Source organism: Pleurodeles waltl, chromosome 2_1 (assembly GCF_031143425.1).
Source record: "Pleurodeles waltl isolate 20211129_DDA chromosome 2_1, aPleWal1.hap1.20221129, whole genome shotgun sequence".
In the NCBI taxonomy this organism is placed as follows: Eukaryota; Metazoa; Chordata; class Amphibia; order Caudata; family Salamandridae; genus Pleurodeles; species Pleurodeles waltl.
In genome coordinates, this window is record NC_090438.1 from 74251553 (window position 1) to 74267593 (window position 16041).

Sequence of the window (16041 nt, forward strand, 5' to 3'; positions counted from 1 at the left end):
GTGCCACCTGCCCATCTGTTTCTTGCGTAACAGAAAGGTTTTGGAAACTGTTGCCAGGTTTCTCACCATTTCTGCTATGTGATGAAGAGCAGCCGGGTCTTGCTTAGCAAAATGTAACGTGGCAGGCGGTAATGTCTTCTTATACGAGGACAGTAACCTTTTCTTTGGCATGATTCTGTCTCCACCAAATAAACCATTTGTCTATCCATGTTGTTGGGGTTCAGTTTTAGGGAAGTGGGGTTGCTATGCACAGATTTAAAAAGATGTGTGTATTTCTGTCTAAAGGTCTTCGGATAAGACATATACAACGCAACCTTGGAGTGCTTCCTCTGTTCTTCATACCGCTCCTAATGTCACGCACCTGAACAGCGTTGGTTGGCAGCTAAAACAGCCAGGGGACTAACGGGCTCATGAAGAATTTCATTAATTTTAATCAAGTGTTGTGTTAACCCCTTCGCTGCCAGGCCTTTTCCCCCTCATGTGCCAGGCCTTTTTTTGGCTATTTGGGGTAGTTCGCGCTTAGGCCCTCATAACTTTTTGTCCACATAAGCTAGCCAAGCCAAATTTGCGTCCTTTTTTTCCAACATCCTAGGGATTCTAGAGGTACCCAGACTTTGTGGGTTCCCCTGACGGAGGCCAAGAAATTAGCCAAAATACAGTGAAAATGTCATTTTTTTAAAAAAAAATTGGAAAAAGGGGCTGCAGAAGAAGGCTTGTGGTTTTTCCCCTGAAAATGGCATCAACAAAGGGTTCATAGTGTTAAAATCACCAACTTCCCAGCTTTCAGGAACAGGCAGACTTGAATCAGAAAACCCAATTTTTCAACACAATTTTGGCATTTTACTGGGACATATCCCATTTTTACGATTTTTTGTGCTTTCAGCCTCCTTCCAGTCAGTGACAGAAATGGGCATGAAACCAATGCTGGATCCCAGAAACCTAAACATTTCTGAAAAGTAGACAAAATTCTGAATTCAGCAAGGGGTAATTTGTGTAGATCCTACAAGGGTTTCCTACAGAAAATAACTGGAAAAAAAAATATTAAAATTGAGGTGAAAAAAACAGCAAATTTTCTCTACGTTTTACTCTGTAACTTTTTCCTACATTGTCAGATTTTTTAAAGCAATATACTGTTACATCTGCTGGACTATTCTGGTTGCGGGGATATATAGGGCTTGTAGGTTCATCAAGAACCCTAGGTACCCAGAGCCAATAAATGAGCTGCACCCTGCATTGGGTTTTTATTCTATACCGGGTATACAGCAATTCATTTGCTGAAATATAAAGAGTGAAAAATAGCTATCAAGAAAACCTTTGTAATTCCAAAATGGGCACAAGATAAGGTGTTGAGGATCAGTGGTTATTTGCACATCTCTGAATTCCGGGGTGCCCATACTAGCATGTGAATTACAGGGCATTTCTCAAATAGACGTCTTTTTTACACACTCTCTTATATTTGGAAGGAGAAAATGTAGAGAAAGACAAGGGGCAATAACACTTGTTTTGCTATTCAATGTTCCCCCAAGTGTCCCGATAAAAATAATACCTCACTTGTGTGGGTAGGCCTAGCGCCCGCGACAAGAAATGCCCCAAAACACAACGTGGACACATCCCATTTTTTGACAGAAAACAGAGGTGTTTTTTGCAAAGTGCCCACCTGTAGATTGTGGCCACTAGCTCTGCCGGCAACTAGGGAAACCTACCAAACCTGTGCATTTTTTAACACTAGAGACCTAGAGGAATCCAAGATGGGGTGACTTGTGAGGCTCTGACCAGGTTCTGTTACCCAGAATGCTTTGCAAACCTCAAAATTTGGCTAAAAAACACGTTTTCCTCACATTTCGGTGACAGAAAGTTCTGGAATCTGAGAGGAGCCACATATTTCCTTCCACCCAGCGTTCCCCCAAGTCTCCCAATAAAAATTATACCTCACTTGTGTGGGTAGGCCTAGCGCCCACAACAAGAAATGCCCCAAAACACAAAGTGGATACTTCACATTTTTTTAAAGAAAACAGAGGTGTTTTTTGCAAAGTGCCTACCTGTAGATTTTGGCCTCTAGCTCAGCCGGCACCTAGGGAAACCTACCAAATCTGTGCATTTTTTAAAACTAGAGACCTGGAGGAATCCAAGATGGGGTGACTTGTGAGGCTCTGACCAGGTTCTGTTACCCAGAATCCTTTGCAAACCTCAAAACTTGGCTAAAAAAACACATTTTCCTCACATTTCGGTGACAGAAAGTTCTGGAATCTGAGAGGAGCCACAAATTTCCTTCCACTCAGCGTTCCCCCAAGTCTCCCGATAAAAATGATACCTCACTTGTGTGGATAGGCCTAGCGCCCACGAAAGGAAATGGCCCAAAACACAACGTGGACACATCACATTTTTTCACCGAAAACAGAGGTGTTTTTTCCAAAGTGCCTACCTGTGGATTTTGGCCTCTAGCTCAGCCGGCCCCAGGGGGGGGGGCAGAAATGTCCTAAAATAAATATGCACCCCAACCCCCCGGGGAGCGACCCTTGCCTACGGGGTCGCTCCCGCTGAGTGACATTGGCGCAAAAAAAAGATCTCCAGTGCCTAGTTGTTTCTGCCCCCCTTGGGGGCAGATTGACCTAAAATCGGCCGGTTTGCCCCCAAGGGGGGCAGAAATGTTCTAAATACAATTTGCCCCCCAGGGGAGCGACCCTTGCCTAATGGGTCGCTCCCCATTTCTAAAAAAACAAACAAACAAAAACACAAAAAACAAAATTAGCCCTGGTGCCTAGAGGCTTCTGCCCCCCTGGGGGCAGATCGGCCTAATAACAATAGGCCGATCTGCCCCCGGGGAGGCAGAAATGGCCCAAAATGAATGTCCCCCACCCCACCCCCATTCGTCCTCCGGGAGCGACCCTTGCCTACGGGGTCGCTCCCCTTACGTGACATTGGCGGAAAAAAAAATCCCCAGTGCCTAGTGGTTTCTGCCCCCTTTGGGGGCAGATTGACCTAAAATCGGCCGATCTGCCCCCAAAGGCGGCAGAAATGGCCTAAATACAATTTGCCCCTCCAGGGGAGCGACCCTTGCCTAAGGGGTCGCTCACCATCTGTAAAACAACAACAACAAAAAAATCCCCGGTGCCTAGTGGTTTCAAGGGGGGCAGATCAGCCTAATTAAAATAGGCTGATCTGCACCCCAGGGGGGCAGAAATGGCCTAAAATGAATTTGCCCCCCAGGGGAACGACCCTTGCCTAATGGGTCACTCCCCTTGCGTGAAATTCACGAACAAAAAAAAAACTCCCTGGTGTCTAGTGGTTTCTGTCCCCCTTGGGGGAAGATCGGCCTCATAAAAATAGGCCAATCTGCCCCCAAGGGGGGCAGAAATGGCCTAAATGTAATTTGCCCCCTAGGTGAGCGACCCTTGTCTAAGGGGTCGCTCCCCACCTCTAAAAGAAAAAACAAAAAAAACAACAAAAAATGATCCCTGGTGCCTAATGGTTTCTGCCCCAGGGGGTGCAGAAAAGGCCTTCCCAAAAAAATGCCCCCTCTGGGAGCGACCCTTGCCCAAGGGGTCGCTCCCTCATGCCAGTTTCCAATTTCAAAATAAATCCCTGGTGTCTAGTGGGTGTTTCAAAAGCCGGATTGCTTTTCAAAGGGAAGGAAATACATTTCCTTCCATTTGAAGCCTCTCTCGGCCTCCTCCACGTTATCGGAAGAGAAATGCTTTGCATTTCTCTTCGAGCGCGATGGAAGCTGAGCTTCCAGTGCAAAGGAGGAGGCCTCTGTGACAATTAGCACGCGATGCACGCTGACGTCACAGAGGGTCGGGGGTGGAAGGGGAAGGAATTCCCCTTCCATCCACGACCTGGGGTTGTGGGTGGGGGGCACATGGGGGGAGCGCTAGGTTCCCGGGTGCAGGACGAGGTGATCTCCACTTTTTCAGTCTCACCTCGTCTAAGGCACCGTAGGGGTTAAAGGAAATGTATAAGGACGGAAACACGAACATACCCACGCACTCATTTCACATAAGCAGTTAAAGACGGGCGCTGAAGCACTGTTCTAGACGATGAGGCTTCATTCGTTTAGTTACGATCCTTGTTTGATTGCAGTTGCTCCCAAAGGACAGAAGGTGGCGTCACTGTATATCGGTTGGAGCTCTTTCCGACTGCAATTGTGTATACTCGGTTTCTCCATGGATTGTTTTTCTACCATTGGACACATACACTAATCTGTTCTTTTTGACGAAATCAATGGAGACTTACAAAAGATTTGAAATTGAATCTTCGTCTCCTAGTATTTCTTGTAAAGGAAAAATCTTCAGCATGCTCCAAATGTTCACATTGCTAACCTCAGGCCGGTATTTACTGTGAGCTGCATGACTGCCTGGTCTACTGCAGTGGTTTTTCACTTTTACTGTGAGCTGCACGATTGCCTGGTCTACTGCAGTGGTTTTTCACTTCCCCAATTACTGATAAGTTATCTTTCACTCCTAGAATCTTCCCTAGGGGTGTATGTGTTTTATAGAGTGTGAGCTTACTATAGGTAGATACAAGGGAGATTTTTGGGGTTGCAATTCAGAAAAGACACATTTGTTGCTGTCTATGTGCAGCAGTTACCCATCTACCAAAGATTAGTAATTGACTTGCTCTGCTTGGTCATGTGCTTGCACCTCTCGTCTGCTCGTGTCGTGCCTTTGTTCAACTCATGTACTTCATTTTGGTGCCTGGCTCAGCTCATGCCTTTGCTCAGTTGGGGCGTGAACCAGTTCATTGTGCGTACACAGCGTAGTACCCTTGCTAGACTCGGATGTGCCTTGAAAGGATTTATGCGCCCTGCTGATGGGTCTTTGTTATGAACCTGTTTGTACTTAGCATGTTCCACTTGCTGGTACAGGGGTGTGCCGTGCATTGTTTCATGTGCTGCCTGTTGTGTGTATTCTACGTTGTGCACTTGCTGGCACGGGGATGTGCTGAGCATTCATTCATGCGCTATCTCTTGTCTGTACTTAATGGTGTCCTCTTCGCTGCCACTGGGCTGTGGCGTTCATTGACTCACACATGGTGCTGATTGGTCCAAGGTGTTTACCTGTTTGTTGTGTGTACTAGGCGTGGAGCACATGCTGCCCAAGGGTGTACTGAGTATAGATTCACACGTGGCGCTGAGGGGTCTTGGGGGCTATCCGGTTCTTGGCATTGATGTGTTTTGGATTTTTTTAACCATCTTAGTTGTGGACACCTGTGTCTTGAGGGCACGCTTGGATTGGTTTTGTGCACTCTGGGCTATGCTGGCACTCACTGGGTGTGCACGTCTTTCCTGCATGTGTGTTTGTTACTCGAATTGTTTCCTTTCAGATGGTGCATGCCCTCGCCTTGAGTGTGCTCATTGGTGTTTAATTTATATTTGATGACATCTCTTCTCTTGTAGATTAATAAGCAGGCACTCTCGCCTGTTGTTTTTCAGTAGGGCCTCGACTCGCCCTGAGCACACCTCTGTGGAAACAAGTCTGTTTTACTTCCTTTTAAGATCTGAGCTGCACACACTCCAGAAATCCTTGAAGTAATCCACAGTCCGTGTTTATAATAAAAAATGTTTACTTTGTCGTGCATCCTCCAAGAGTTTTATTTTTCGCACGTGTTGTGTCTATATACTTTCAACGTGCAGCATACAACTCTTTTCAAATCGTTTCTGGACGTCTGGGTGACTTCTGGCTGTGGGTGAGTATTCATGATGAGATATGAGTGAGTGCTCTGGAGATGAGTATGAGGCTGTGTGAATTTCTCACTAGGCGTGTCAGTGTATTATAAAGGAGTTCAGACTTCATCCACCTGGGATATGGGCTACTGAAAGGTCTGCTCTCACTGCACATGCCTGGTCTGCTAGCGTTAAGTATGGTCATCCTCACACCCCCTGACATCATCAACTAAAACATTCGAATAAAGGAAAGTGGCTTTGTTTGAAATGCTATATAGTACCATGTATCCTCGTACCGTCCAACCACTGTTCAAACCGCAGTGCAAACTGTAGGACAGTTAATGCCAAAGCGTGCGTCCAACTTTCTGAGAGTTTTGTTAGGGGGAGCCTTATTATGCAGTGGTACATCTCATTGCAGTTTGTTGGTGTGGAAGGTTTCAACTCAAACTTGAGGCAAGTTCATAAACTATTTCCAGGAGCATAGAGCCTTCAACACTAGAACCATTTTAACGGCTGAAACACTGGGCGGGGCCTTAGGTAGGGACCCCAACAGCCTTCAAGTGCCCTAGGACTCAGTAGCAGGACCACCCATTCTTAAGAATATACGCTCCTGCATAGCTTACGTCAGTTCCAGGGAACGACCTTAATACAATGTAATGCTTAAATGTTGAAGAGACGGAATCCTTATGACATAGACCACTTTTTCAGTCCCACCAGCTCACTGTGGACCTCCTTTAATAGGCGTAGGATACAGCATTCAAATTCACACCGAGTGTATTTATTATGATGACCTTCCTGACTCAGATTGATCAAGTGCATGGCCACTTCAGGTCGGAGAACTGGACCGGCACACAAAAGTGTCTTTTACATATATTACAGGCATATATAGGGGATAGCGGGACTCTGGGGAAGAAGGTGTTAGTTGGTGAAACATCACAACACTTCTCAAACTTCATTGTATCACAGCAGAGCCCTTGCTTAAACGTTAGGTCCTTTGTAATTCAGAAAGGACCTCAAAACTTTGCTCTTCACCTGAACCCCTCTGTTCATCGACGACCTCTCACTTACTGCCCCTCCCCCCAGTCAATAAAAGACCGCCAGTTTTGGCGGCCGGCATCCTGCCAAATAATGACGCATTGATGGTGGTGAGGGCCTCCATGCGCCATGCTGGCAGGGGTGGATGCTGCTTTACCCTCAACGCCACATCACTCCATACACCACCACACCTATAATGAAGCAGTTTTAGGGTGGTGGTGTATGGAGAGGCGGCGATAGCGGCAGAGCAGCATCCTGGGAGCCCGTTCCCTCCCGGAGCAGTGCGACGGAAGAGGTGAGTGCTGTCCGAGAGGGAAGGGGGGAGGGTGTGTGTGTGTGAGAGTGCATGGGGATGTGTATGAGTGTATGTGGGGGGGATGTGTGTCTGCGTGCATTTATGCGTATCTGCATGGAAGTGAATGGGTGCATGTGGATGTGGGGGGTTGGGATTTGGGGGGACCTGTATGTAGGAGTGGGGGGTGGGAGATGGTGAGGGTCGAGGTGGGGGGACCTACATGGGGTTTTGGGGGTGGAGGGTTGGTGGGTCGGTTTTCAGGGTTACGGTGGGGGATGTTCTGGGGGCTTGGAGGGGTGATTAGGAATAGTGGAAAGGGGAGAGGGGACTGGCATGTCACATACAGGTGATAGGAATGATTATTCCTGTCACCCATATGCTTCCTGCCAGGGATTCCCTGGCGGGGTAACTCGCCAGGGAATCCCTGGGGGAAATGGGATCATAATCCCACCACCTATCCGGCCTCCACCACTGGGTCGATTGTGTTCACAGTCGGCCCGGCAGTCGAATCTGGCCTGGCAGTGGGTGGTAGTAAACTGGCTGCTTAGAATATGGCAGTCTGGACCTCCATGCCGTTGGCGGTAATGACCGCCGGCATGGTGGTCCAGACCACCATGTTCATAATGACCACCTTAGTATTGACCACATGAGGACAAGTGCGCATGAGTCGTTTAAACATATGCTACTTTTGATAGGCTGGCCAACACACAGGAGAGCTACTTATGGGTGGCCCGAGGGCTGCCAGTTCCCCACAAGCCACTCTATAGAGACACCTGGTCTACAATCATTGGCAACAATGATTTAACTGCAATTGACTTGCATTGTTTTCATATGTCTAATTATATTTATTTTATCTCCTTCCAAATCTGATCTTTAGGTCACATGGCTACAGCCAGTGCATTGATCCTTGGTCACGCTGCCAGGTGGCATTCAAAGTCAACTTCTGCCCAGAAACGGGTTGACAGACAGGCCGGATAAGCAGACCTTCTCTTCTACTGGGATGTGAAGGAAGGTCTTTGTTGGAATGGGATATGTCGGCTTGCCCAGGAGGTCACAGGCAAGGAGCTGCAGCACTCCACCATTGCATGGTCTCTGGTCATCCCAGGAAGTGGTTTCTAGGTGGGGCCCATTTTTGGCAGGCTCGAATAAGATGGTCAGGACATTTTGAAGGCGGTACAGTTGTCCTTCAACAGGGATAAGGTTCATTGGTTAGCCTGGGGGCAACAAGTCTGGTTTGAAGACCTTGATGGCATCAGCTGCAGTTCTCAGTAACAGAATCTGAGGGGGAGGCCTGGTTGTTCGGGAAACCACCCAGGCCTGTGGCGGAGGAGGAGTCATGTTTGGCCACTAAAACAGGTTGACAACCTTGGCATAAAGAATATGTGTAGGCGAATTCAGGATCTAATTGGATTGTTTAAGCATTTAGCTCAATCCGGGGCAGGGGTACTGCAGTCACTACTGGAAGGCTGAGGACTCCCGCTACACCGATTGTCCATAGCCAGCCGGGGTTCTCCATCGTACATTCCTGGAGATATGGGGGATGGTTGGCTGGTATAGGGACCAAGTTATGGTCTGGATGGCCAAGGCCCACCTCCCAATGGGTGACAGGGGGAATCCGTGTATTGGGTATCTCTGGCATGGTTGTTTGGGGGTACAGTTGTTCTGCTGGCCCAAGCTCCCTCTGTCTTGAGGGGAAAAGTGAGTTTGCCTTGTAGAATACAGCTTATGGAGAGACCGGCAGGGTGTTGCCCTGGGTCCAAGTCAATTAAGTCAAGTCAATGGAATCAGTCAGTACCACAAGGGCCTGAGGGGTGGTCAATCATGACTCCGTTATTTGATATGAAATTTAATGTATTCATTTATTAGCTATGGAATATTTTATCGGAGAGTGTATGTATTAGATATGCCCAAGCGAAAACTATGCTGTACTATACTTATTGTGGTATTTATGTGGCCAACAAAACATTTGTTGTGTTTATGAATTGTAATAATATGTCCGGATAATGTTATATTCTCTAACACAAGAAACTGGCTTGCATTGGGTCCTACTTGTATAATTTGCCATATGAAGGGTGAGTAATTGTATGTCTGGTTGAGATATGACCGGTCTCGCTGTGGTCCTGCACCTGTGGACAAGGGGCCAAGCCGCCAGGATGCAGGCACCAAAGACAGGTGTCGGCTGGATCGGACCGGTCAGGGGCAGTGGCCAACAGTGGCCACCTTTTGAATTTCTCTCTCTCTCACGGTGTGCAACCATTGTTTGCTCCCATCTGTGGCGGGGTTGCCCAGGCGGTCGCCAGGGGCTGCAGGGCATGTTAAGTAGCGGGCAAGGTAACCCAGTTTTCACATTGCTGCCTGGGTCCCCTCCTGACGATCGCTGCCGCCGCCCTTTGGCCTGCTCAAGCACCGGAGTGCTTACTTTTTTCCCATCCCTGTGTGAAGTCCCATGATGGGGTATGTTCAGTCATTCTTTGGAGGAGGAGTCATGTTTGGCCACTAAAACAGGTAGACAATCTTGGCATCAAGAATATGTGGAGGCGAATTCAGGATGGAATTGGATTGTTTAAGCATTTAGCTCAATCCGGGGCAAGGGTACTGTGGTCACTACTGGAAGGCTGGGGACACCCGCGACCACGATTGTCCATAGCCAGCCGGGGTACTCCATTACACGGCCCTGGGGATACGGGAGATGGTGGGCTGGTATAAGGACCACATTATGGCCCAGTTGGCCAAGGCCCACCTCCCAATGGGTGCTACGGGGAATCCCTGTATTGGGTAGCTCTGGCATGGCTGTTTGGGGGTACAGCTGTTATGCTGGCACAAGCTCCCTATGTCTTGAGGGGGGAAGTGAGTTTGCCTTGTAGAATGCAACTTATGGAGAGACCGGCAGGATGTTGCCCTGGGTCCAAGTCAATTAAGTCCAGTCAATTGATTCAGTCAGCACCACAAGGGCCTGAGGGGTGGTCAGTCATGACTCTTTAATTTGATATGAAATTTAATGTATTCATGCATTAGCTATGGAATATTTCATAGGAGATTGTATGTATTAGATATTCCCATGCGAACACTATGCCATACTATACTCATTGCGGTATGTATGTGGAGAACAAAACATTTGTCGTGTTTATGAATTGTAATAAGTAGGGCCGGAGAATATTATATTCTCTAACACAAGAAACCGGCTTGCATTGGGTCCTTCTTATATAATTTGCCATATGAAGGTGAGTAATTGTATGTCTGGTTGAGATATGACCAGTCTCGCTGCGGTCCCAAACCTAGTACAATAAAATAATATAACTACACACAATTGCTATATTCAGCGTATTACTTACCAAGGATGCAGGAAAATAATAGTAGTGTGCGTTTCACACAAACACCTATTATATAAAAAAAGCTACTTTTAAAGGCAGAAATTATACCTCTTTCTTGTGCAGACTAGAGACCGGGAACAAGAAAGAATTACCTTTCATCCGATGATGTGCAAAGTTATTAATTGTGTCCTCCTCAGACTGAAAATCAATTACATTTATCTGCACATCTAAAAAAGAAGGGAAGGCGGAGAAGTGGAGGAGGAAGGGGACAGGGAGAGAGATAGTAAGAAGAGGAAAGGCGGAGAGACTGAAGATGGGGAGGAAAGAGAACTAAGGGAAGAGAGGAAACTGTAAAAGGGAAGTCAGAGGAAAAAGAAAGCCGGAGAAACATGAGATAAATAGAGATTGAGAGATAAAGTGAGAGAAAAGAGGTCAGAGGAGATGATGCGAAGTCTCAAACAGGAGGCAAAATAATTGTTAGAAAGATGAGGAAGAGAAAAAGGATGAAAAAGGAGTAGAAGAGAAAAGAGAGCAAGCGAGAGCAATGAAGACTGGAAAGATGGAAAGAAATAGAAAAATCAGTAGGAGAAAGGTGAAGAAGGAGGGGATGGGTTTGAAAAGTAGAGACGATGTGAGAGCAAGGGAAAAGTGGATGGAAGAAACTTGGAGACTCGTAGACAAAATGAGGGAAAGGAAGCAAGCTGAAAATAAGGTAAATTGAATGAATATATGTGGGGTAGGATTGGTCAGACACTGAACTGTCTTATCTATAACCTCTCTACCTAGGTCCTTTCTGGTGGCAGCATGTGTAGTTTTGGGGTGCAGTGGTGATGCCTATTGACATCCCTTTGTAAATTAAGTCTAGTGACTGCTAATAAATGATAACCTGTTTTATTCCTTTTAATAAATGTGAATGTTCACCAATATATGCATTTATTTTAAGATAATTTCCATGAACACTTGAAGGGGTGTTGAAGGAAGGCAGGTCGAGATCACCCTAGGTGCACCCTTTGTCAAGGTTACCCTAAGATGATCTGAAAGAACTTTTTGCATGAATGCTAAATGTAAAATGGAGGGTTATTGATTCACCCACTGACCTCATTGTGCTCTGTTATCGTCAGAGTGTATGAAAGAAATATGCACTGCTTGCTACTGAAGCTGTCCCATGTGAAGCCAAGCAATCTAGACCCCACCCGGTAGATTTCTCTTGGCTCCCATGTAGTACGGCTGTACCAATCTACTATATGGTGCAGAGAAAATGGACAGGTGTCCCATGAACCCTCTCCTGTGAATCACCCGAAAAAGATCCATATCGGAACAAAGGACAATACTGCCAGAGATGTACAGGTTACAGAAGACGTCTCTTTGTACTTTCCTTTGAAACCTATTGAATATTGACACCAACAACATTGTGGCATACTAAGGGTCAGATTTAAAAAGGCCCTAATGCCACCTTGCACCACATTAGCATCATTTTTTGACACTTATGTGACTTTAAGTTGGCAAAAGTGCTGCACCATATTTACAAAGTAAACCCATTGAGCCACATTATGCTTTTCCCAGGCATAATGTATGCAAAGGGGGCGTTCCGGCATTAGGAGGCCAAGAAAAAAGGCATAGTGGATTCTAGGGATTCCACTCTGCCATTCCTAGCGTCATTTTTAACGCCTGCCCAAGGCAGATGTTAAAATAAGGCTCACATTGTTTTCAATGGACCTCCTTTCATTTTGCAGGATAGCATCAATATTTGTGAAGCTAATCCTTCAAAGCACCAAACTAGCGTCAACATTTTTGATGCTAGTTCCCTAAAGTGTGCCATAGTGCGCCATATCTTAAATACTTCTCACACACGGTGGCGTTAGGGGGACGCAAGAAAAGTGGTGCATCATGACATGCTGGTGCTACTTTTCATAAATTTGCCCCTAAATATCGAGCAGGAATATCGAGGGACAAAATATTGAAAGGTAAATGCGTGTACAGAACTATAGATTTACTATTGCTAACTGCCCCTCTACATACCTTGAAGATATATGGCCTGCTTGGGTACATGCATGTGGAGTTAGGCATAGAAAATCTAGACTCACTTATCTGTTGACATAATTTTCAATATTCTGTCCTCAATATTCTGTCCCATTGATACTGTTGAATCAATATTCAGGGAGCAAAGCTGCCTTTGAATGGTCACATACAGAAGACTGCTGGGCTAGTATTAGCAGAGATTTTTATTTGAAGTCAAACTAGTACAGAGTATAAGCAAATATCACCTATTGTGGCAATAGAAAAAAAAGTAGGACAAAAGGCTAACGTTATTAATTGGTACTTCTGTTCACTAAAAGGCATCGTCTAATAATTGTTAGTTATTAAAAAGCCAGAGATTGAGCACAACAATTGCATACCTGATGCAATGAAAAGATGCCCTTAGCTTGTGAAAGTAGGTGTCGACCAGATGTCCTTGAAGCAATCCTCCTGCCTTGGGAGGGATGAATGCTCTGTCTGCCGAGCGAGCATGGTGTCCTATATAGAGCCGTCTTTTCACAAACACCATTAAAAGGTATCCTTGTAATGTTGATGATTCAGGAAAACAATATGATGAGCAGTTGTGCATCATAATTCATAAATCAAAATGATACACACACGGTTCCAAAGCACAAGAGGGTTTCTATCAGACTAGTGGTTCTGCATTAAGTGGAAATCAATATATTTGAAGAAAGAGCCCTCACTCACCCTCCGGTGACATGCTTCATCATAGGGCTATGCTCGTCGTCAGGCCGGCGCTGCAATGCCTGACGGGCCCCACAAGGGGGCTCTTTGCCGGAGATCTTTTGAAAATAATGCACAGCCGGTCAAAAAGTGAGTAAGGATTGGTATATGGGTAGTTAAAAATGCCTAGAGGTAGAAGGAATTTACTATTTATTCTGATACTAATACCCCTGACATGATTAAAAACAATAAATAGGGATATGGTAAAATAATGTCTACACTCCCCAAATGAAAAGGATACATTTATACAGTTACTAAGTCTCAAAAATGGAGAATAGTAAAGGGAAAAGTAAACACAGGGTCCCCTGTGTTACTCTGTATAATAGGCCAACATGTTTCTCGCTGTTTTTTAGTCAATAAATGATCTTATGCGATTCGTCAGGACCTTAGCACGTACCTTATCCTTTAAACAATTAGGAATCCCATAATAGGGATATCAGAAACCTAGAAAAATAGAAAAGAGAAAAACCATTGTCAAAGAATTACATTGTCGTCAACAGTGATGTGTACACAATATCCTGAGATGTTACCCCATACACTCGTGAGGAATCCCAAGGGTGCCATGTGACAAAGGTACAACAGTGATAAATAAAAAGGACCAACTTGACGAAGGTTCCTCAATGCTTACCCTCCGAATATTAAAGGCAGGGCCTCATCGGGGAAAACATCAGGCTTGAAAAATCCACTATGGTCTAAATATAATACAGAGAAAAAACCTTAAATAACACGTTAACTTGAGTGGTTATTTAACTGTATAGAAATTGTATAGAGACCATTACAGGCATGGTGAGTTATCAACATAAGAACTCCTTACAATGATAAGAGGGAAAAGTTCTCCTAAAATAACAAAGCATGATAAAGCTAGGTACAAAAGATAAGAAAGGCTAACGGGTACTAGTGACAAAGTAATAAAGTTAGAAAGAATGCAACAGTATTAAACTGTACATGGCCAAATATGTAGAAGATGTCATCATGGACACATAATCCGTTAAATCCTGCGTGTTTCAGAGGAAAAAATATTGTATAAGAGGAGATACGAAGAACAGTCGCCGCACTGAGCAAAGATCTCCCTGGTAATCAGTATAGTGAACTGACGACAGGCAAAATGAGGTAAAAATACAAGGGAGTTAAACACCTCAGATGAGGTATGCGCAATCAAGTACTTGTGCAAACTATTCCCATGACCGGCTCGGAAAGCCTAAGGAAGGGCAGAAAGAACCAACACAGGGGGAGTGAGCGCGCAGCACTCCCAGCGCGTCTCACCTCTTTAAGCCACTCATGGCAGGCACACCGTAGTGTCCCTGCACCGGCCCCGCGTGTGTACACACGAGCAGGCACATTAACCAAAAGACGAGCCGAGCGAGGAAAAACGGCTCGTATTATTGTTAGTGTGGGCGTGGGCACGGAAGCCCGCGTCATTTTGTAGCATCGTCCGTCAGAGATTAGAAACTCCCAAGGGGGCACTTACTTTTTGTGGAACCGTCGAATCTGGTCCACCTACAAGCGCTGCCGGTCCCCGGAACTAAGGGGAGCGATCAGTTGTAGGTCCATTTAAAAGGTGAGAAATAAAAGAAGGACTAGAAGGATAAGAAAAATAAGGGAAATAGAGAAAGGACAACAAAACTATGTCGGCCATCTATAAAGAGGGTCTGTATTAAGACAAAAGGATTACCACAAGGTAGTCTAAAAAAAAAAAGGGAAGTGCCCAATAATTATAAAGACGGACCCACACTCAGAAACCTACATGTTGAAATAAAATTGGTTTCCTGTGCTATCAGAAAATACCAGAAAATATGTATACCAGAAGAAATGTAGAAGGGCAAGGTGGTGGGAATAAATGGACCTGATTATCTGTGGATAAAATTAATCCACGGGATATCATCATAGAGTCCAGATATATGGGTCTTTAACCTGAAAACCCACCGTTGTTCCTTCTCAAAAAGTCTAGTTGTACAGTCTTGGTTGTCTCTAATGGTTTCTAAAATAACCCATCTAATGTCATCGGGAGTGTGTTGTTTATCAATGTAATGATTAGTCAGTTTTGTGGAGGACCTCTTACATCAGATGGTGCTACGGTGCTCAGTGATTCGAATTTTCACCATTCTGGATTGTCATACCTATGTACTTCAGATCACACGGACATGTAATCATATAAATACAGTCCTTTGTGTGACAATTGGTATGAGATCTCAACTGCCATTTCTTGGGTTCACCGAGGTCCACCTCTTGAGTACTGCTAGTCATCAGGCAGACATTACAACCACCACAAGGGTAGTGTCCCTTGACTTTCAACCATTGACAATGACCCGTGTTGTCAAAGTGTTGGTGTGATGTAGGTCTCGTGTGGACTACCAGGTCTTTAATGTTACGGGTTCTTTTAAAGGCAAATAATGGACATTCTAATGCTTCGCCTGAGCTTGTGAGAATAGGCCACAACCTCCGAACAATACCCTTAATCTGGTTACTCAGAGGGGTAAATGTGGTCACACATGTCAATCTGGATTGTTGTGGGCGAGTGTTGCTGGCTAACAGTGTTTCCCTAGGGATATTGCTGGATCTCTACTTTGCTTGTTTAATATTCGTTGCTGGATAGTTGCGTTCGCAAAGTTTGCGACACAAAGTGCTAGCTTGGGTATGAAAGTCGCTTGTATCCGAGCAGTTACGTCGTATCCTAAGGAACTGTCCGAAAGGAAGATTATCTCGCAATGCCTTAGGATGGTGGCTGTTGTAAAGTAAAAGGCTATTCCTATCAGTGGGTTTCTGAAACACAGAGGAATGGAGGTACCCATCTCTGAGTGTGATTCGTAGATCTAGGAAGGATACCTCTCTATCAGAGATGTTAGAGCTGAAGCGAAGATGGGTGTCTAGAGTGTTAACCCACTGTGTGAAGGCTACTGCTAGTTCTATATTACCCTTCCAAATCACTAGAATGTCGTCTATATATCGACGCCACAGTCTGATGTTGGAAAAAAAACGGT